Raw genomic sequence first — 23,357 nt, 5'->3', positions numbered from 1 at the left:
TAAATTACAGGATAATTCTAAAATTTCTTGTATTAAAACACAGAAATTGCCCAAAGGACAAAGTCCTAAAAGAAGACAAGGACATTCATAGGGAAGGTTCTTACTGGCTAAATCTAGGAATCTAGAAATTTGAGTATTAAAATGACAAAATGAGGTGGTAACACACTGATAAAGCAAGCAGACATGGCCCCCTGCTGATAATGATTAAACAAATATAGGCACATAGACTTTGAAGCATATATACATACATATATATATATATATGTATATATATATATATATATAAAACAAATAAGACATGAAAGGTGTTTTCTGAAATGTAATGCTAATTAATAAATGTAGAAGAAAAATTGTCATTTTGAAAACCTTTAAATAATTACCAAAGTAGGAGTCAGCAAATATAAAAATTGTATATGAAGGGGGATGGGAAAGTCACTTTTAATTCCCAATGTTTTCTGATTTAGTGTAATAAATACAGAAATTAATGACAATATTATAAAAGTAAAAAAGAAGGGACATCATTTTGACATTAAAAAGAAGAAAAGGAAAGAAAGGAAAGGAGTAGAAAAGAACAAAAGGAATAATAAAAAAAGAAAGAATCTCTCTTGAATCAAAGATGAAGGTCCAAATCAAAATTGCTGAATATTTAGAAAACAGTGACTACAAGATCCAAAGAGATACAAGAAAAGCATAGATCATCAGAAATATCATAGGATTAAGTCAATAAGAGAAATTTTAATGTTCAAATTCAAAAGCTAGAATAAAATCAACAAAAGAAAGGAAAAGGAAAGTATTAGTAAAGATAAAAGATGATAAATCCAAAGGATTTTTGTGGGTAAATATAAAATAAAATGACTAACTACTTTCACAGAGAAGAAAAAAGAAAAGAGAAATGAACAAATGCAAAAATTATAAACAGGGAGAATGACCTCAGAAACAGAGTAATCAAATGTATTCTAGACCTGGATAAAACTAACATTTTATAAGATTATGTAATTTTTTCAACACAAAAGGGATCTGAAATCTAAATAGACCAGATTTCAGAGATGATGTGAAAACTAATAGGAGGGACTATCTCATTGGAAAAGATAAGCATGAGAAATGTCTTAAGTGCAACTGTAACAATCATTTAAAAAATAAATGATTGCAAATCTAATTTAAAAGATTCAGAGCATAAGAAAGAAGAAAATACGAAAGCATGTAAAACATCAAAGTTTGGTGGATCGATTAAAACATTTATAGTCAAACCAACAGAAATGAAAAGTGACTTGTGACTATTAATGAAACATTAAGTAAATGATAAATTAGATTCTAGGAAAATGTTAAAAGAACCACATATGTCCAATTGGAGTCCATTCTTATCAAGAATATGTTGATATTAATAAGTCCTTCAATGCAATTGATCTGGGGGAGTCTTGAGAAGAAAAATCACATGCTGATTTCCACAGACAAAGAATATGCAATAATCATTCTGGCTTTTAAAAAAATGGGTACATTTTTAACATGCCAAAGGCCAGCACCATGCTTACCTAGAGTGGAAAACAAAACGAGGATAACTGCTATTATTCTCTTAGCAGCTTTTTTAAAAATTCTTTTGATAAGGTAAGAAAAAGAAAAGATGGAGATAAAAATATTTTATAAGAAATCAATAATCTCATATAATGTTCAGAAATATACCTGGAAAATCTAAAATAACTAAAAAATAATTTCAGATAATAATAATCTTTGTTCAGAAATGTTACTTATCAAGTTGAGCAAGTCCCCCTCTATTCTTATTTTATTGGGGTAATAAAATATCCCCATATAGGGATAAAATTCTGTACGAAGATATAATGCTGTTACTTTTCTTCTTTAACAAGTAAATATGATGGATAAAATAGCTTGATTTTCAAATATTGATCTGGCTTTGTATCCCTGGAGAAAACTTCACTTGGTCATGGCGAACAATTCTTTTTATATGTTGCTGAATTCTATTTGCTAATATTTTTAAAAGCATTTTGCAGACGTATTTCTGAGTGATATTTGTCTTATTTGACACTGTTTTCAATTTTGGCATTGGAATAACACAGCTTCACAGCTTCATAAAATGGATTAAAATGTGCTCCCTTCTCTTTGTTTTATGAAATATATTGTATAAAATTAGTGCTTATTGTTCTTTAAGTGTTCAGTAGATTTCTCCAGTGAAATTATCTGGGAAGGGAAATTTACCTTCTGTGAATGTTTAAATTGTGAGTGCAATTTCTTAATAATTACAGGATATGCAAATGATCTCTTTTGTATTTGATGAGGTATAGTAATATGTGTTTTGCTTTTTTGATGAATTTTTCTTTGTCATGTAAGTTGTCACCTTTATGTTTGCAAACTTGATTTTGGTATTTCCCTAGGATTGTTGTTATGTCTTCTGGGTGTGTAGTGACAACCCTGATACATTCCAGGCATTGGGAATCTCTCTCTCTCTCTCTCTCTCTCTCTCTCTCTCTCCCTCTCCCTCTCTCTCTCTCTCTCTCTCTCTCTCTCTCTCTCTCTCTCTCTCTCTGTGTTAATCTTTCTATAGGTTTGTCTAAGTCAATTTTATTGATTTTCAAATAAGAAGCTCTTTGTTTCACTGATTCTCTGTATTGTGTTTCTGTTTTCAATTTCAGTGAATTCCTCTTTTATTTTTGTATTCCCTTCAACATGCTTTGTGTTTTAGTTTACTCTTTTTTTTTTTTTCTTTCATAGTTTCTTCAGATGGGAGCTGACAGGATGAATTTGGGACTGTTCTTCCTTTCTATTGTAGATATCTAATGCTATAAATATTCTTCTTAGCATGTGTTGGTTGTGCCCACAAAGTTTGATAAGTTATACTTTAATTTTCTTTGACCTCTATATTTTTTATTTACCTGAGACTTCCTGGTTGACCGATGGACGATTAAGAAATGGATTGTTTCTCCTCCAGGAGTTTAGAAATTAGTGAGTTTTCTCAGTCAGTTCAGAGTTGGGTCATGTTGCAAGAAATATACTCCTCAATGTCAAATAAAATAATCATGATAATACAGTGTTAGTGTAAAGGTATCCATGTTATTGTTGGACTGAAATTTTAAAATCTAGAAATAAATCATTAAACTTTTAGGCAACTGATTTTTCAAAACCGTACCAAAACAATTTGGCAGAGAAAGGATAGATTTTTTTTTTTAAGTAAATGGTTCTGGAATAGTTACATCTATATGTTAAAAAATTATATAGACAATTTAAAAATGGGCAAAGAGTCAGGTAGTCTATTTAGCCAAAGAAGTAATACACATGGCTAATAAGCATATGAAAAGATGCTCAACATCATGAAAAATTAGAGAAGCACAAGCTAAAATCACAGAGAGACCAGTATGCACTCCCTGAAGTAACTATAATCAGAATGTCCAGCCATGGTTTGAGTGGTTGAGGGCATGCAGTGAAACTTGAATTTTCATATATAGGCAGGGGGAACATTTTGAAAATAACTTGATAGTTAATAAAACTTAAAAATTACACTCATGGGTATGAACCCATAAGAAATGAAGCATACACATAGATTCGAGTATGAATTGCAATATTATTTATAATACATTCAAACTGACAATAGTCCATATGTTCATTACCAAAGGATAGACAAAACATGGTCTATCCAGATAATGGAATGATACTCATAAATAAAAGGAACCAGCTTGATATAGTCTACAATGTGAATGGAAATCAAAAAGAATCCAGACAAAAATATTATGTAGTTTGTGATTCTACATTTTAGAAATTTCTAAGACAAAATTTATAGGAACAGAATGCAGATCAGTAGTTATCTGGGGCTGGAGATAAGGAACAAATATTTACCCAAGTATTTACTTCAATATTATTGTTAATAATCTCAAACTGGAAATAATCAAAATGTCTAATACTTAATATATTCATTTTATCTCCAATGTGATTATCATATGCTTATATAAATACTTATACTTTTGTATCTATTTTGTTACTTAGCACTTGTTTAGCAATAAACACTTAAAAACCATTGAATGAATAGTGAATGATTAACATCTGTGCATGTGTGTATACACACACACACACACACACACACACACACACACGCACATGGACATTTTGAGGATTTATAACCAGTTAAGTTGAACTTTTGGATTTGAGTGTAATGCTAAACATTCTAATATGGTAGTTTCACTTATAGTGTCTAAAGTACTTTAACTATTTGAACAGGAGAATAAATCTGTCTAATAATTTTGCAGGAAAATTGGTCAATATGCCAAAAGCATTCAAAGTGGAATTCTCCTCCTCGGAATAATTATTCTCAGGTTATTTCAGAAACTAGGCAAACTTACAAGTCTATGAGTTTTCACTGTATTCTAGTTTATGAAAGCATACATTCTAATTGTTTGGTAAAGGACTTGATGTAATGTATATTAAATCCACTTAATTTAATATTAATCACCTGTTAATTATATCAAACTGTCAACTTTCAACTCTAGATGGATGTTAATGAACATCACAAATTTTGTAAGATCAAAAGAGAATTGTTTTGATCTAAACCCTGCAATTCTGTTCATCCTCTAGTTTTTCTCCTTTCAGAAAGAGGTCCCACCTTATTTCCAGCTTCTGTGCCCACAGCACTGTTACCTAACATGCTCACCACCAGCCACACATGCTGTTGAGCACTTGAATCGTGTGGTTCATGAAATTAGGATGTGTTGTAAATGTACAATATAAGCAAGATTTCAAGAGTTGAGTAGACTGCTCCAAAATTGGAAATAATATTAACTATCTCATTGATGTTTATATTGATTACACATTAAAATTATAATATTTTAGCAAGGTGAATTAAATAAGATGCATCATTAAAATTAGTTTCATGTGCTCCCTTTACTTTTTTAAATCGACTACTGAAGACAAATGAGGTACGTGGCTCATGTTTTCCTATTTTACTGTGTTGATCTGTAGCCTACATTAATTCTTCTGTTTTTCTTCAGACCACACCCTCCCACTCCAAGCCATCAACGAGTCCTGTGTCATCATTCTCCAAAAGATAATGTGAGCCTTCCTGTCTCCGCTGTGGTCACCACAGCCTGGCCACTGTGGTCTCTGCTCCTGCCCACAAGAGAGGCCTACCTGATTTCAAAGTTTATCCTTCAGTTTTGCTGTCATAAAATCTGTGTACAGCAGTCAGAATGATTTTTTTTAACACAAAAGCATTCCAGTCTTTATGATTTTCTATCACATTGAGGATAAACTTTAAATTAATTTACTTGGGATTTAAAACCCTATAAATTTTGTCATCACATACAAATCTCACATCCATTTTTATAAAACCCCTGCCCCTCCCCAAGATTTTAGGAATTTACCTCAATGTTCCCTCTGCCTAGAGTTTTATTTGCATAACAATGATCTGCCAACATTTGCAGCCACTAATTATTTCTGTTCTCACCCAAATCTTATAATTCTATTGTCATGAGATTGAAGATGGACATCCCAAACCAAAGAAACTATCCAATTTTTCTCTATTACATTACTGTACATCATCTACTTTATATAATTCGACATTTTTAAATTCTTGTTTATTTGTATATTTTATTGTATTTGATTCCTCACTAGAGTATCAATCCATGAAAACGGTTACCCTTTGCTTTTTAGGTATCTGGAAAGTCTTGTAGAGTAACTGGCACACAGCAGGCTCGAGAAAGAAATGAACCCAGTAGGTAGTTAAGAAAGTTGTGTCTAATGGGTACTTACCCACATGAAGTTTATTGTTGCATTTAAAAAGGTTTATAAAACTGCATTGGATTATCTCATGTTTAAAAAAAATGGATATACACATGGGTGATCATCTATATGTATGATTATGAGAAGAAATGAGGGAAGAAAAGGAGGAAGGGGATATAAGAAAATCATACAGTCAAAATGGGGACAAGAAGTGGTTATCACTGAATGTTAAAATAGCTGGTTCTTTATTTTCTTCTTTAAACTTCTCTGTCCTTTCTACTTTGGGGAAACTGGGGCTTAAGAGAATGTATCTATTACTTTTAAGACTAAAACAACTAAATTAAAGCAAAAACATACTTACAGCTAAATCACTAATAATTCCAACCTCACAAAATTTCTTCCCAATATGTAAAGCCATAATTATTCATTAGATCATGTGTTCTCTGTTCAGTTTTGAGAAACAAGCATCCATATTCCCTATACAACAGTCTTACTTCTCAACAAAGATTTAGAAAATAAGTCGTATCTTTTATTTAAGCTGCAATGTATTGATTTAGCATATTGTACAACAGTTTTCATGACATAGGCTTTCACTAATTACTGCCTAATTAGAGATTATTTAATTTGGTTTTGAGCCTTTCTCAACTTGCTACATGCTTGTTTTAGACACTTGAGATATTATCCATTCATCTAAATGCTATTATACAGATAAATACCATATGTAATTTGTCATATCAAGTTGGTTTTGCATCAATCATGGTATTATAAAACTTGCCAGTATTATAAGAAATAGAGAGCTGATTTTAAAAGAGTGTATTATCATTTGGAAACTATATGGTTCCACTACTATAGTCATGAGGAAAAAAAGGATGTTAAAATCAAGACAGAATATTGGACAACAGTTAGGACATTTTGAACTCAATGTAAACTGAAATTCTTTACCCCACAAATAAGCTACTGGTCCAAAACTCATAACATCAAACAATTTTTCAAATGAGAAGTAACAGTGAATATTCATTTGAAAATAAAGACAGAATTTAAGCAGGTAGGATTTAATTAACCAAACTGGAACATAGCCAGACCTCTACAGCTAACATCTCTGCTCATTAATAGATAACATTATTCCTGCCCTGCTAAACCCAATGTCAGAAACAGAAAACATCCTTGCTTCCCTTCCTCACTGGTAAATATCCAAAATTAAATAGGATATTAAAATGCAAGCATCTCAAATTTTTTAAAAAGTGTTTCTCTGTAAAAGAGGTATAGCCACTTTTCCACTATTACACTGCTACCACTGGGAAAAAATTATGTATCAGTAATAACATTAGCTGCCACTCTTTAAAATATAAAATTGAAGGATTTGGTAGTTATCACATGCTATGGTGGTCTTGTCACATTGTGCCTAAACAGCTCTTTCCTGTTTTTCTTCTCCAAATAGCACCCTATTTTCTAAAGAACTGCTTTTCCCCAGACCAGTGAATCACTGTGCTGCATCCCTACCCAGAATGATAATCCATGAAGCCCAATCCAAGGTAAGTTATTCCCCAAGATCTTTCAAACAGCATGTTGAAGAGTGATCTTTTTGTCTTTGTTGGAGAGACTCTGAAGGTGTGTCTCCACAGAACTGCTGATGATCATCCTAGCTTCAAGAGGGAGTTCATATGAAAGGATCATTCTGACCCAAAAAGAGGAGTTGAGACAATACCCAAAGAGACAGAGTCAGGTTGGGCATTTGAAGGTGTGATTCTGGTCCCTGAAGTCTCAGGAGCTGCTTTTCTTCCCGCCATCCCACTTCCTTGTGATTTAGTTATGCCTATAATCCTGCTAACTGTTGCTACATCTCCCTTCCCCTTCCCCTGAAAAAGCTACTCTCTGTTTAAGCTAATTTGATATTGTCAGATGTAATCTAAAAATCTTTATCACTTACAAAGGACAAAGGATAGATTAGTAATGAGTTCATTTCTGTTTTTTTTTCTTTCAGATATGCATGTCAGTAGACTGTATTTTGATGTATTATACATACAATTATTCCAATTAGGATCCCGTTCTTGTGGTTGAACGTGATGTGGAGTTACACCGGTTGCGTGTCCATACATGAACATAGGAAAGTTATGCCCGATTCATTCCACTGTCTTTCCCATTCCCATATCCCCTCCCTTCCCTTCATCCCCTTTTGTCTAATCCAATAGAAAATTCATTTCTATTTTTGAACATGAATAATATGCTGGCCCAGTTTGGAGACTGTGCAATTGTTGTGCTTCAGGATTTCATGGGAACACCTATCACATACAAGTAGCCACTTGTACTTTGCAGTTTTTTCCCACCTAATCCTATTCAAGTTATCTCAAGGTCTTGACAAGAACCCAAATATAATGTCCTTATTCAGAAATGTTCCTAAATTTAAAAAAATCAGACCAAGACTTCTGAGGAATGCTTGCAAATACCACATGCATACATGCTAGGTGAGGTGGAAATTAACGCACTTCAGTGAAAGTGTTACTAAGTAGCCTTAAAATCCTATCTTTTTAAATCTGTCATTTGTAAATAGTTTGATATCCTGAGAATTATCAAATATTCATGAATTACATACAATTAGATCCCATGTATAAGTTCTCCACCTAAGACTATTTAGAGAAAGTTAAGGAAATATCGCTAATGTGAGAAAAAAATGACTTTGAGTGTAGACCAACATCATTCTTTTATTCAGTAAATGCTTATTTCATGCCCTCTGTATGGCAGATATTATTAAAGGTACTGAGTTAGAGCAGAGAACAAAGTCATACTCTTATAGTATTGATATTCTGAAACAGTGCTATCTAATACAAATATATGAGAATACAAATGCAAGAAGTATTTCATAATATATGGAGATTCCTGCGAAAACTTGGAATGAAAACACCATTTGACCCAGCTATTCCGCTTCTTGGCATATACCCAAAGGACTTAAAATCAGCATACTATACTGACTCAGTCACATCAATGTTTATAGCAGCTCAATTCACAATAGCTAAATTGTGAAACCAACCTAGATGCTCTTCAATAGAAGAATGGATAAACAAACTGTGGTACATATACACACAAGGGAATATTACTCAGTCTTAAAGAAGAATAAAATTATGACATTTGCAGGTAAATGAATTGAGTTGGAGAATATCATGCTAAGCAAGATAAGCCAATCCCAAAAAACCAAAGGCCAAATGTTTTATCTGATAAGTGGATGCTGATACATAATAGGGGGTGGGGATGGGAAAGGGAAGAATGGAGGAACTTGGATTGTGCAGAGAGAAATGAGGAATGTGGGAAAGATGGTAGAATGAGACAGACATCATATCCTATATACATGTATGACTGCATAAATATTGTGACTCTACATTGTGTACAACCAGAGAAATGAAAAGTTGTACTCCATTTGTGCACAATGAATGGAATGCATTCTGCTGTCATGTGTAACTAAATAGAAGAAATAAAAAAAGAATGCCTTCGAGGCATCCAAACCATAATATTATATGAAACATGGAATATTTTATAGCACAACTGAAATCAATAGCTGGGTCTACACTTCTTAAGTTTCTCCATACTGTGTAGTTATGATTTAGTATGCACTTCATAAACATGTAGGATTTTAAAAAGTACAAAATGAAATCTAAGCCAGAATCCTAAAGCCTAGGATATCTGGAGAATATTGGTTCAGGCTTCCAGACTATTATGTGGAGTGTTCAGATTGGCAGAAATGCAGTGCTAAATAGCAACACAAATTACCAAATCATCTCACCTTTTCTACTGTGTGTGTATATGTTGAAACACATTCCAACTACCTGGTTAGCAGCTGGGTGAAAAAATATTCTGACACATAAAGCTAATAAATTTTACAGTACATAGTGTGTGCTATGGCTCCTGAATTCTAAACACCCATATACTTTGTGTAGCCCGGGATGCCTCATCTGGCTGAGAACTTTGCTGTTCATTTATCAGAAAACTAAAGGGAATTCTGGCTTTGATATTTTCTTCCAAAGATTAACTTATAAAAGGAAAAATACTACCCATTTTAAATAATTATCACCATAAAATATTTATAGGTATAAGACATGTGGATATGCCTTGAGGACTTTATTATGAGAAAATTTTAATAGTGTTTAATAGACACAAATGGTAACATTGTATCAGCTGCCTTCAGGCATAGGTAAAAACTTTACTGAAAAATTCCCATTTTCCTAATTATTATCATGATATACAGACTGGAGCTTCTCTTCGATGTTTTTAGGCTAATTTGCACACTAAGGTTTCATGCTAGAGCAATACATGAAATCCTGATTTGCTTCCTCTTTCTTTTTAATGTCTAAATTTTCCATATTGATTTTCTGAAAAATGTTAGCTAATCCACAGAGATAAGTTTCTGTGCAGGACCGGTATGAACTCAAGCATGGTGAAATGCTATTGCTCATCTTCTGATTTCACAGACAACTTAATGAGAGTCACATGAAAGTACAGGATCCTTTTTCACAAAGAAAAACTGTTCCAACAAATTGGAATAATCTCTGCATCTATGAATATAAGGATTTGGTTCATAGTGTTAAGAAGCATTGACTTTATGCTTTCAAAACATTAGGATCACTGCTGACATATAACCATCAGCAAATGTTAGATTGTTGTTCTTATTATCATTTGCATCATCATTATAATTGTTTTAACAAGGTTTCGATTGGTTTTAGTACAACTTTAATTTGTTCTAATGTAGGTATGTTAATATTATCCATTATGATTTCTTTCTTAGAGTGCTGTCTGCAGAGTAGCACCACCAAATTAGGTTTTAATTGAACACCAAAGATGATATCCCATAAGCTTCTATTTTCCTAAGTGTAAAGAAGTATGGTTTCAATCACATCATTCTTCGTTTGCAGTATTGTCTGGAAATGAGCTTTACAGCTGGAGCACACTGGCTTGACATAAGAAAAAAAATCATAAAATGGTTTTTGATGGGTCTTTGCAAAATATAACCAATTATTGATTTGAAATCCTGCTTAGCCACAACAGAATACTCTGTAATCAATTACATTTGGGGGTTTAACCTATAGATAGAAGACATGAAAAAGCTGAGTTAATGACTTTTTCAACTGGCCAAATGATATCCCTGGGGGGCAAAATGTAATCCTCAGGACTGTCAGTGATTTCCAATTGTTGCGGCCACACTTGCTACTGGGGGCAGAGCTTCCTATTGCTGAGCCAAGGAGCTACTCTAGACCATCACTTATGTTTCTGCAATAAAAGACCAATGCCAGCCATTTTTTCTCTCCCTTCCAAATACCACTGATCTTCCTATTTCCATGGTAACCGACTCCTGCTGGCATGATCAAGAAAAAACTGATTTGGGATTTTAATTAATTGCTTAGAAATGGAAATGTAACAGGGACTGGCAGTTCAACTAAGCACATTTTGCAAAGTGAATAAAAATAGAGTTTCTGAAATACTTGAAATTGTTTCAGTGGCTGTAGCACATCTTTTGCTCGACACCTTAATTTATTCCATTCTCCAAAATAAATCTGCCAGATGTACTAAGCCATTTTGTCAACACAAATCATTTTGGCAAATACTTTAATCCCTCTTCTAAACAAAATGCATTATAATTTAAAAAATCTAACCCATCAGTGTGAACCCACTGGGTCCCATCTGAGAATACTCCTGAGAATTTAGTAGATCCTGTTTAAAGGAGCTGTCATCTCCTACTGGTAAAGGCAAGGCCCTGTGCTTGTTGCGTGCTTAGGAATAAATTCCTTGAATCCCCCTATTCCAGTGACTCCTACCTTTTGTAAAAACCAACACCATTAAAGATAACCTTTCAGCACAGAGATTAAGAGCATGGTCTCTGCAACCAGACTAAATAAGTCCAAAACGTTGCTCCTTGATTTACAACTATTTGTAACCCCCTAACTAAGTTTCTTAACCAGAGAGCTCAGTTTCCTCAAAAGTAAAATGCAAAGTTGCTGTGAAGATTACATATGTTAATAAAAGGAAAAGTCTTCAAAAAGGCAAAGAAAATAGTAGAACACAGATATAATAAACATGTTATTATTAATATTTGTGTCTTTTAGTCTACTTATATGCAAAATCTAACTTGGATTTCTTATAATACTTGCTTTTAAATGCCACCTTTGAACTATAACGTATCAAGAACTGTTTAAAGTTGTTTTTCATTACAAGGTACTATCCATCTTTTCTTTAGAGAAATGTAAGTTTCTGCTGGAACATTCATAAACCAATGCCATCTAGGATCATATAAATGATTACTAAAGATTTCAATGTAAAATTTTCTTCAGTAAAAGGAAGTTATGTAACTCCAAATTATTTTTGGAACAAGCATCACCTGCTTGATTAGCACATGTTTTAAATACACAAAGACAATACATTCTCATAGTCATGAAGAGGAAAATACTAGGAATGATGTGAATATTATTTATTGTTGTCAGCTGATGGAATTAGCTGATTCAATGCTGCATTAATCCATTTTCTGTTATTACGAAGAAATTCCCAAGGTTCTGTAATTTATAAAGAAAAAGACTCATTTAGATCATAGTTTTAAAAGCAAGAAAGCCATATGGCATTGTGTCTGCATCTCGTTGCATGACATCATGGCGGATTGTGTCATGGTACGACCAAATACCAGAGGGAATGGTCATGTGGTAAGACAAGAAGGCAGAGAGAGGGGAGTGACCAGTCTTGCTCTTCTTATAACAGTCCTATGGAAGAAAGAACCAACATACCATGAGAACTACATCAATTTTTCCTGGGTCATTACTCCCAATGACCTTCTACCAGGTTCCATGTTTGAAAGGTCCTATCACCTCTCAGCATCCACACTGAGGAATGAACTCCCAATACATACTATACACTTGAGGAACACATTACCTACAAACCATAGAGGATGTTCTTCTGCATGTAGAATTGCCATAGCACATTTATGTTAATGTGGTTTCAGAAATCTATAGAACATAGATCAAAGACAACTCAATGTGTTCACAATTATTTGGAAGAGCAATTCTATTTGAATATAGCCTTTTCCACCTCTTTACTGAGACTTTTGAGTGCCAGTTATTCTGTCTTTATAATGACTGTTGTTATTAAACAATAATAACAGGTTTATATGAAGCTAGGCACTGTAAGGATGAATAGGAGGGTGAATGAGGTGCTATGCTCACTATGAAAGTGCAGGTGAGATCCCTTGACTATTGAAGGAATGCTCACAAATATTGTAGGCAACTGAACTAAGAGAAACCAGATTAGTAAGTGTTAGATGTGAGTTAATTATGGAACAAATCAGTCATTCAAATATTGGCTTCATCCTTCAAGTAATCTTTCAGAGTAAATTCCGTTCATTTGCAAGGATTTCTCTGACCACAGATATCAGGGAAATGTCCTAGCTAGAATGTTCTCTCAGCATCTCATACCTGCCGCTGTAGAATATTCATCACACTTGTAATAGCTTGTCCAATGTGGCTTTTTCTTACTAAATTATTTCTGTGAAGCTAGAGACCATTCTGTATAGTTCATGTTTGCATCCTGAACACACTGGAAGAGAATGAGGAGGGACCGAAATTGGAAATCTCCAGGTAAGGTTGGTATGAAGGAAGACTTAAGACTCCCAGGTCACAGTGATGATAAACTTTTTTTTTTTTCTTTTGCGGTGCTGGGGATTGAACCCAGGGCCTCGTGCCTGCGAGGCAAGCACTCTACCACCTGAGCCATATCCCCGGTCCCAGTGATAAGCTTTTGAATCTCAACTTTCCAAAAACTTAATTATTTTTGAAAGAATGCAAGTGGTATCTATTCATCTTTCCATTTGTCTTTTAAAAACAGCTTTAGTAAAACTATAATTGAGATATGATTAGCAGTGCATGTTTAAAGTGCGCAGTTTGACATTTTGATATGTGTATGCACTCGTCATACGATCACCCAAAGTGTTTCCTTCCACCACTTTGTAAACTCTCTTCATTCCTTATCCTCATCCCCAGGTAACCGTTGATTTATTTTCCATCATTAGAAATAAATTTGCATTTTCTTTCATTCAATGTAATTGAGAGTCTTCAAAATTACATATAACAACAACCCATTTCTTTTTTATTGCTAAGTAATATTCAACTGTATAGATATACCACACTTTAGTTTATATATTATATGTGGCTGACTGTTCAGGTTGTTTCCACTTTGGGCTCTTATCACTAATGTTTTTATGGAGATTCATGCCCAAGTCCTAAAACATATATTTTCAATTCTTTTAGGTAAATATCTAGGACTGAAATGGCTGGGATATGTTGTAAGACTGTGTTTAGAAACGGCAAAATTGTTTTCCAAGGTAATTGTACCTTTTTTAAAATCTTAATATTTAAAACATGTAATTTAAAATAGTATCTTTCTGAGATTTATGTGTCCAACTTCCAATGTTACTCAGTTCGTCTTATACCAAAGAAAAACAAAAATGTGTATCAATCATCTGCATTATTTTATTAATTTTTATTAAATTCTTTTTTTAAAATTCCAAACAAAAGTTTGAAAGAGCAAATTTTATTGGGGACTATGTGCTTAAATACCTTTAAAGTATCACCACCACAATTATCTACTTCATGATGTGTGTTTTGGCTTCCTCTATATTAAATAACAGAAGTGCTCTGTGAGTCAGTTTTGGTAGCAAACATTCATAACACATAATAGTTGCATTATTTAATATGGTAAATTAATATATGATGATTAGCTGATGAATCTAACTGCAGTATACTGAAGCAAATGAAATAAGAGGTTTTTTGTTTTTGCTTTTTTTTTAAAAAACCAATGTTAGTAGTCCTATTCAATGCCTGGTAATCTAGACGTTTCGCCTCTCTAATGTGGAGGTACAGGACACAGCTTAGGAAGAATTTCAAAGCAAAGAGAACACATTGTGATGATTGATGCAGATGATAATAAGTCTAATAAAATTCAAAAAGATTCAGAACAGATGTCATCATGGACGCCAAGCTGTAGCCAACTGGTAGGAAATACACAATCAAGACATTCCAAGAAGCTGAATCAGCCTACTTGTGTGAGCTCACTGGTAAAATAGGTTTGCTCACTTAGCCGATGTCCAGTTCAAGGTGCTCATCTTCATCTTTTTCTTTATTGGCGTGGGCAAGGTCACTGCCAGAGAATGGACAGTGATAATACTTAATGTCAAAAGATGTTCCATCTTCAAAGCAAGGAAACCGCCCTTCAGAGAATAACTCCCTAGCAAAGTGGAGAAATATTCCAAAAGATACACCAGGATTTCTTTATGTGTTCATAGTTTGTGAAAGAAGGTAAACAAAGTGAACTAGAGCCTTCAACTCTAGTTGAAGAAACTCGAGTTGAAAGAAAGCAGTTCCTGGAAAGACTGGGCAGTGTAATTCCCAGCAAAACCTCTGTGTTGGCCACTGTTTAATGAAGAACACAGAAGTTTGTTGACCAGAGACACTGGATGTGAACTCAGGCTCAGCTCTGTTATTCCCTGAAGCAAGAGCAAATGCATATAGACATTACCAGATAAGGCAGTTAAACCTGAAAAAGTTTCAGTGGGGGCAAACCTGGACAAGGTGAATGAGATGTCCACATGTAAATGATTCTGGAAAGTAATAAAAAATAGATTCGGTGTTTTTAATAGTAGTTGTTTTAACATTTTCGATGTTAGGATTAACAAATCAGTTTTGCGTGCACACTCAGTATACTTTAAAAACTATCATACCTTAGTTGAAAGAAAAATAAAACCTTTAAATGACAACATCAATAACTAAAAAATGGCAAATATTAAAGAAATAGAAATTAACCAATAAGATGATGGTTACCGAAAAACAAACAAAAAATCAAGAGGTGAATTATGTCTAGAAATGACAGCAAAAGCATTTGAAGACATCAAAGTATTTTAAATTCATAATCTGAGTTAAAAACTCCACACAAAATGACTCAGACAAGACTAAATATATTTCACAGTGTGTGCTTATGTGTGTATATGTGTGCATATAGTGCATATATATAGATATGTACACATACATATGCACACAAACTAACCTCCACACTACAAATAAGTAACTCCTACCTTGGTTTTATCACACTATTTGCCCTATCCATGATGAGCTGTGAACTTTTGATAAAGTTATGATCATATGAATTAATATTTTTCACTCTATACTTATTTCCCATTATGTCCTGACATAGCTTTCAGTTTCACTCTGCCCTTGACTTGGCTTCTGAAGTTCTTTTTACATTTCTTGTTTGTTTTCCTGGAGGGGGTTCAACCTACTAGGAACCATTGCCTTTTACAGGAAGGGTGTTTGCATGTGCATTTGTGGGTTGGAGAAGGAAGTGAACAGGGGTGTCCGAAGAGAGGGAAGAAGAAAAAGGAGCTAATAGTTTGCAACATTGCTGTATCCCAAGCTTTGTACCAGACTGGATGAATAGCTCGAACGTCTGCCTATAAAGTTATACTTGAAAATGCTTGAGTGTTTTTCTCTTTCTAGAATCTTCAATTGACCTGCACTCTCTCCTGTGCCTGGTAAAATAGAATGGGCCTAAATATAACTCAGGACTCAAACACTCAGGGATTTCTTCTTCATTGTATTTACTCCTTCACAAAATCACACATTTTCTACCAGAATTAGCCTATTGTTTGTAATGAAGAAAATGCCTTTGCTATTATTTTTCTTTTTATGTATTCAACTCTTTTCCCTCTAGCAAATCTTTTGAAAGTCAAAGGAAGGGATTTTCCTCTTCGGATAATCTATAACCTACTATGAGAGAAGGCTTGTCAGGTCAAAGTCCTTTAGAACCACAGGTTTGGGCAGCATGGGTTTTTGGGTTCCTCCAGTCCCGATTGGCATTCTTGGTCTCTCTTGTCTGTTTCCTCAGTTTGCATTGATAAACTTGAGGTCCCTTCAAGGTGTCTGCTAAGGTGACTGAATCAGGAAAAATCTCCAATTTTCACTCCAGATTATTTGTAAAGCTCTTGCCATTTTCTCCAAGTACAACTTTCAAATTTATGCAAAAGTATCTATTATGCTATGGATTACTGACTTTACCATTTAGCATTAATTTTAAGGTGTGATATTCTATGATACTGCATTCAAAAGTCTTATCTGATGTTATCTTTTAATCTTCACATTTAAAAAAATATTAAAAAGTTGGCTCTACCTGGAATTAATAACTAAAATTCAATATACTCCTACAAGATATAAATGTATTAGTCTCCCTGAGAAAGATCAAACTAATTTAAGAACTGCCCACATATTGAGAACAGTTCACAGAAACTCACCAGCTGCTTCTTGATGTAAGATAGGATCTCCTGCTTCAGTGTATGTGATGAATGCCAATTAAAACATTGCATACCTTGAGGACATTAATATGTAGCAAAAGAAAATGACTGATGGGAAGGTCAAAATAGACTTGGCAAAAGAAAAGTAGTATCCAATAAAGAATAACCTGTGTTATCTTCTACAACAAACCATCACCATCCTAAAAATTATTATAGGAAAATGGATAATGATATGGGGCTCTTTTCCAACTGTCAAGTTTTCCTGATAGTCAATTTCTGAATATGAGCAAAGTTTCTTAAGGAAAAAACTTCATTCCCCATTTCTACTCGGGCAAGTCAGTCAGGTGTCTTGGTTCCAGAAGGAAGGCAGACCAAGAGTCTAATAGAAGACCAAGGGTGAAGGGTGGAGATGGTTCTGTTGCTAACTGGGGTAGATGAGTTCATAGTCTATTTAAAGAGTTTCCAACAGCCACCAAATGCACTGGCATTCTGAAAACAAATTATTCACATCCATGTTCAGTCTTCTTTGAAATAATCGAAAATGTATATGTTCTGTGATTTTTTTTTTTTTTTTTTATGAAGTCTTTCCCATCAGCACATGAACCTTTGGAAAATAACCACATGTACTTAAGCAATTGGTTCTTTGTTTACACAGTTGGAGCAGTGGGTGGGCTATTCCTTTTTTTTTTTTTTTTTTTTTTTTTTAGGGGAGAAAAGGCAGGCTGAGAAGTGAACACCTCTGACTGCTCCTGTATTTGGAGGCTCCTCTCCCCAGGGCTGTGTTCTCCTGGCTGGGCAGACCTGTTGATCAAGCTGCTTAGCTGTAATTACTCCAGACAGCTTTTTGGCTCACAGTGTTGTTTCATAGGCTTCATAAATCATACAAATTATTACCGCAATAGAAAACTATAATTACCCACAAACCCTGACATGCCAAAATGTGTATTAATTAGATAAGGTAATAAATACTTTACTGCACATAGCCATAATCATTACCTCAAAAGTGACATACAGAGATATGCCATCTTGATATTCTATAGCAAATGATTCCATACAATGTTCAGTTTATAACAGAATTGTTATCTAATTTGATTAATTAGTGAATGCTTTTGTGAGGTGTTTCAAATATGAGAAATGATCTAGATCTGTTAAGTTTCAAACTAAATGCTATGATCAAATAAGATCCAAGGGACAATTTGCAGGAGGATTTCCTGTGGGAATAATTTATAAAGGTGAATGTTTCTTCATTCTCTATTTGGGTTGACATAGGAAATCTTTTTAAGAATGATACTTACTTCTGAAATTTTGCTCATTCCATTTCTATAATCTTTGAAATAGCTTATTCGTTGTTTGAAAAGTGAGGAAAGTTTCTTTGTGGGAGAAACGAGTAGAATGTTTCTAGAATACACATGAAGCAAGCCTGAAATTTCAATGTGAAGAAATTTCAAGAGCAGATATGAATGAACATACTGGATATACATGCTCTCATATAAATACGCAGTGGATTACACATTGTTCTTACTTTTTAGAAAATGTACTTTCAGAATTAGTAGGTAATACCTGGTGGAGGGTGACAATTATTCAAGTCCATATTGTACTACAGTTTGTTCAACTCAGCCTACTGTCCTTCAGCTCAGTCTTTTCAATATACACAGAAAAACAGCAAAAAGGGATCTTGATTTTATGTTATAAATATTGTGGATCACAATATCATTCTATGTATCTTCAATGGATTCACTTGACACCTTACATTAAAATAAAGTTTCAGGCTAAAATAAAGGGAAAACATTAAATTTTGTAGAGCCAAGATATAAGGCAACTTAACTATGGCTTGATTAAATCTGTTCCAAAAATCATTAACACTGGTGATTTTAAGTGGTGATATTCTCAAGGGAACTTACTAGGAAGAAATGAGTTGTCTATATTTTCCTATTTAGATGACTATCTCTGTGAATCATGTAAAAATGAATTCAAAGACAATTGAGTCACCTGTCCTAATTTTACCAATATTGGGAAATTATTAGGGAGTGTCATATGAAAGGGAAATCATATTGAAGATAACATGCCAGCTGTCCCACTGTAGAGTCTTCTTAAAAATAATAAAAAGATGTCCTCTCTTGGAGAAACTTAAAGTAGTACAGCTTGAATGCGATCAAATGGCATGCATCCTGGAGGAACGAGGTGAATTAAATGACTTTTGTACTTTTTCTAGTAATGGTGCCATTATAGCATGATAATGTTGAGGCAACATAAATAATAAAGACGCTACTAACTCAAACTGGAAAAGAGTACTAAAAATATTATGAAATCTGGAGAAACAACTATTTTTAAATAAAATTTTGCTAGAAGGTGTTATAGGGATCAATTTCTTAAAAACTCTTTAGTACATCCCAGAAAAGGCAAAATACTAGAAAGAATCAAAACAGTCAATTTGACAGCAGAACGTCTCAACATTCTACATATACTGACAAACTATAAATATACAAAGCAAATTAGGAAATTTCAAGTTTATTATGCATTTTGTAAGTGAAGATAAAAGAATATATAGATCTGAGTCAGTTTTATGGTCAAATATCTCTGCTTAGATCATCCTATGGTAAGTATCTTGTTGTCTGTGGTAGAAGGAACAATCCAGAAGAAATCCCTAAAGAAAAATACTACTGATGGTTCCAACTTCTGATTCTGGGATTAAGTCAGGTTAGGTTAGTCACAACAACCTTCATACTGAAAACCGAGAAGATGCCAAATAACTTGCTAAATTTTTGTCTTTAGAAGTGTCAGAGAGCCATGAGATTATGAAATCACCAGGGCAGAATCTTAGAGCAGTAATCCTGAGGAGTGAACATTGAACTGAGAATAAGTGTTCACATAAGAGAATTTGAACTTCAGGGCAAGAGGGGCAGAAATTAAATTTTTGCACTCATCCAATATTTGACCTAATAGGAGACATCCATCCCTACCCTAAACTGGATACATAAAGAGCTACATCCTTATGGAAAAACAAAATGTAAAACAAAAGCAAGTCAGTCTCCTGATTCCTGGAGAAATACAAGTTTTCTTGCCACTGGGGAGAAAAGGAGGAAATCATAGTATACCAATTCCAAGCACAATCGACTCTTTTTTTTGACATACTATTTCCTGAAGTTGTGAAATTGAAAATTATGCCTGGAGATTTCAACATAGGGTTGAGTTCACACTTTTTCAGTGATCCCATTTACTGTCACAGGAAAAATAATTAATTCAATCAGTCTACCAATCTCTTGCTCCATGGATAGTCCTAAAATGCCTTCTCTACACAATATGCTATGGGACACCAAAAAAAGAGGGACCTACTGGTCTTCTCAAAATGATCTCTCGTTTTTCAACATTTAGACCCAATTGTATCAAAGCATGGGGATACTTAAAATATCATTGAGAAATTAGCCTTGCTTAATGGAATTAATCCTATTAACTTTAGGAATCACCTGGGTTCTCACACCTGCCGTAGTTGCTGCCCATTAGACTGGACATTCATAGGGATTGATGGAAAACCCAGATATAGTAATAAAATTCATAGAATTCAAGTGATCCAAGAAAAGATGACCCTTCCAAACATATTTACAACAGGAAGTAGTTAGGAACTGCCCAGAATTTGGGCTTATAATTGAAGACCTTTGTTATAAGTTTTAATAGATGATTCAAGAAAATGTGAAATTTTAGAAATTTAAAAGAGCAACAATTTCATCTTAATAGAAACATAAATTGTGCGATTAAACATGTATAATTTAAGCATCTAATCTGTGTCAAATACAATGCTAGACAGACCAGTAATAGTTACAGAAGACAAGAAAAGTGTATTTCCCAAATATAATTGCCTATTTGAAACAGGTTTATGTAACAGAAACTTTTGTTATTCTACCTCATAGTTACTAAATTATTGAGACAATTTCAGTTTCAATTAAATAATTATTTATCATGTGCCTATTTTGTTCACTGCTATATCCTCTGCATGTGCTACAATATTTGGTGCACAGGAAATAACTCCCTATATAATGAAGGAATGAATAACTGAATGAAAAATGAAAAAATAAAAGGAAAGTTTCCTTTGAAAAATGGCAGGTACCTTAAACCTTTACAAACTTATTATTCTATTAGAAGACATACAGTAAAGAAAGTTGTCATTACTTAAACACCACCTGATGCTGGCTAATATTGTGGTTCTTTACTTTTAATTATGGTAACTCTAAATGATTATCTATTTCATAATATAATAACTGGTAATTGCTGAAATGATTCATGATTTCTCACGAAGTTTATTTTTTTCTTCCTTTGGGCTTAAAATAAAAACAGCAAGAGATGGAAATAAAGAAAGAAGAGAGACATAGGTTGTCATTCCGTTTTATGTGAACTGAAAGGTTTATAGTGAGGAGCTGTTGGATGCAATTTCAGTAAGCAAGGATTTTGTAGAGAGATTAGATCAGTTACAAATTGCTAAATCTGATGGCTTAGATAAAAATTTTACCAGAGGCTTTAAAAGAAGTAGAACATGTTTTGGGGAGAAGCAATTGCCTTCTGGAGAACTGCACATAGTATATATTTTTCAAAGCAAATTAAATGTGGAGAGATTGTGCAACTAGATTCCCCAATTATAATGAAATGATTGCATTTTCAACTAGAACAGGCAAATCACCTTTGTGTGTGCATATGTATAGATGCAGAGATAGATCCAGGTAAACATCTTACCCTTTCTTCTTTTCTAAGGACCTACATGCCATGCAAAATTACTAATATGCTAAAGATCTAGCACACAAAAGGCCTTGTATTATTGTTTATTTTGTTTTTCTTCATCTCTTCTGTCCTTTGCTTGGAAATAATCTTTAAGGTGATCTCTCATCTCACCCATCAAATGTGCGGGAATAACAAGAATATACTTCTTTAGGTCTCTCTGAGATTTCAAGCATTCAATTGCATTGTGTTTGGTTCAGGAATTGTTTAAAATGTTGGAAATGTCACACTGTGAAGACAACCTCTCCTTGAATTCTTATTGATGTGTGTGTGCATGTGTGTGTGTGTGTTGTTAATGAATAGGACAGGCACAAAAGAGACTGCCATAGAAGTCCAAAATCCTCCTCTTCCCAAAGAGTAACCAATTATGTATACATCTTAAAATAAAATGTCATTCAAATTGATCAATTTATCCTCAACTCACAAGAATGCCTGACTTCCTGAAACTATGTACAATTTTTGTATTGCAATATTTTAGTTTTTACCTTGACAGTTAAAATGCATTTATTGTCATGAAAAATGTAACCTTTATGTATACAAAGCTTTTCAAAAACTACATTGATCTTAAGGAATGCTTGGAAACTTCTCATTAGCAAACTAGAGCTATTGAGGATTCTTATCATTAAAGACAAATATTTTATAATAGAGAATTTCAGTTGTGTTTGAAATTCAAGAAAGCATACTAAATATGTTAAATGTCTTGCAAAGAAACTCAGTGTCCTTCTCTAGCTGAAGACAATGGGCCAACACCTTAAGCCCTCTTTCACCATTTTTGGTGTTATGATACAAACATAGCCCAGTCTGCAGCTCACATGTATTCAACATAGACCATCTCTACGCACAGGGTCAGAGTTGATAAATTTAAATATAAAAAAAAAATTTTTTTAATTAAATTTAAAAAAAAGCTAAGTTAAAAAATAGGAATTTCATTAAAATTTTTATTAAAAAATTTCATAAAGGTGTTTAGAAAACACTTGAGGCACTTTTCTGGGTCTTCCAAATCTTCCGAGTCTGGAGAAAAGGAGCCTAGGTGACACATCCTTATCATTCACTGGGACATCAGAAGTTAATTGCAGTGGTAAATACACAGAGTAACAGTACAAAACCAAGTATCCTTTTTTACCCCAAGGGGATTTTTGGTTTTCTTATTTTTCAGTAGTTAATGTTTTTAAAAAGCTAAAACTGGGGGAAAAAATAAATAAAAAAACTTACAGGGAGGAAAAAAAAAACCAAAACCCCTGTAAGTCCAGATGGTCTGTTTCATTTTTGTTTGAATTAGCTAATCCTTGTGGATAAGTTTTTTTAATATGAAAATCTCTTCTTAGACTAAGATACGCTCTTACGGCTTCAGTTCAGGTTTTCCCCAGGATATAATTAGAAACTGAAGGGACTTGCTTATTTAAGTTGTTAATTCTTCCTGTAGATCATTGGTATTAGCTATGCCAAAATAGGAAATATGTAGAGTCAGTTCATTTTGTATATAATACTGATAAAATGCTTAGCACAAGTGTCACAGATTCACAACATGCCTGTTTTTCTAGAAGTGACTGAGTATCCCAGAGATCAGCTAAGAATT

At 33.7% G+C, this 23,357-nt stretch overlaps 1 long non-coding RNA gene across 4 annotated transcripts in view; it reads right to left on the bottom strand.

Moving 5' to 3' along the window:
* Window positions 1-23,357, bottom strand: part of LOC124961087 (uncharacterized) — an 83,093-nt gene that overhangs the window by 5,498 nt on the left and 54,238 nt on the right. For 2 of the 4 annotated variants that reach the window (XR_007104235.1, XR_007104234.1), the window contains one exon: window positions 12,313-12,446. The exons of the other annotated variants lie outside the window; for them this stretch is intronic. This is a non-coding gene — a long non-coding RNA (uncharacterized LOC124961087). Of the gene's footprint in view, window positions 1-12,312; window positions 12,447-23,357 lie in introns of those variants that run through there. 4 annotated transcript variants of the gene reach the window in all.

This window comes from Sciurus carolinensis, chromosome 12 (assembly GCF_902686445.1).
Source record: "Sciurus carolinensis chromosome 12, mSciCar1.2, whole genome shotgun sequence".
NCBI lineage: Eukaryota > Metazoa > Chordata > Mammalia > Rodentia > Sciuridae > Sciurus > Sciurus carolinensis.
Note: the sequence above shows the minus strand (reverse complement) of the source record. Positions and strands in the feature narration are given on the sequence as shown.